Raw genomic sequence first — 650 nt, forward strand, 5'->3', positions numbered from 1 at the left:
TCCTGCCGCCGGCGCTCTGCTTTGTGCCCAGAGCAGGCAGATTTCTCTTCTGGTAGAAAAATCTGGGGAATCTTGTTTACCCGCTCTCTTTGTGCCAGCTGGATTCGAGCTGGATTCGAGCACGGAACGGGTTTGCTCTGCCAACGGGGAGCCTGGGTTTGAACATCCCAACAGGCAGGGATGCCAAGGCCCAGGATTTGGGACGTGCCCACTTCAAGGGTCAGTGTTTTCCCAGTAAAAATAGGGTAGTTGGAATGCCTAGTGTTAAAAATGTGGCTCATCTGGATGAGTCATGAGTGAAATGGAGTGCATGGATCATCGTGCCCTGCCCAGTGTGGGGATTTGGGCAGCAGCCACCCGCACACCCGGGATATTCGTGATTGTTCCAGCGAGGTCCCATTGTCCTGCACCGCAGGCAGACGCGGCTGCGTCCGTCGGCACATTCTGCCCAAACAGGGCAGCTCCCCTTCCTGCGGGAGAAATGCATCTCCAGCACGGAGGAGGAGCCCCTCGGCGGCCTTGGGGCAGTGCCTGGTGCGGATGGGGATGCTCAGCAGCTACGCTCTCGTCCCCATCGAGATGTGTCCGAGCTGTTGGTTGTTCTTGCCCCAGCTGTCCTGTGTGTAAGCCAGAGCCTGCTGCACCAGCAG

This window comes from Eurypyga helias, unplaced genomic scaffold (genome assembly GCF_000690775.1).
Source record: "Eurypyga helias isolate BGI_N326 unplaced genomic scaffold, ASM69077v1 scaffold22533, whole genome shotgun sequence".
Lineage (NCBI taxonomy): Eukaryota > Metazoa > Chordata > Aves > Eurypygiformes > Eurypygidae > Eurypyga > Eurypyga helias.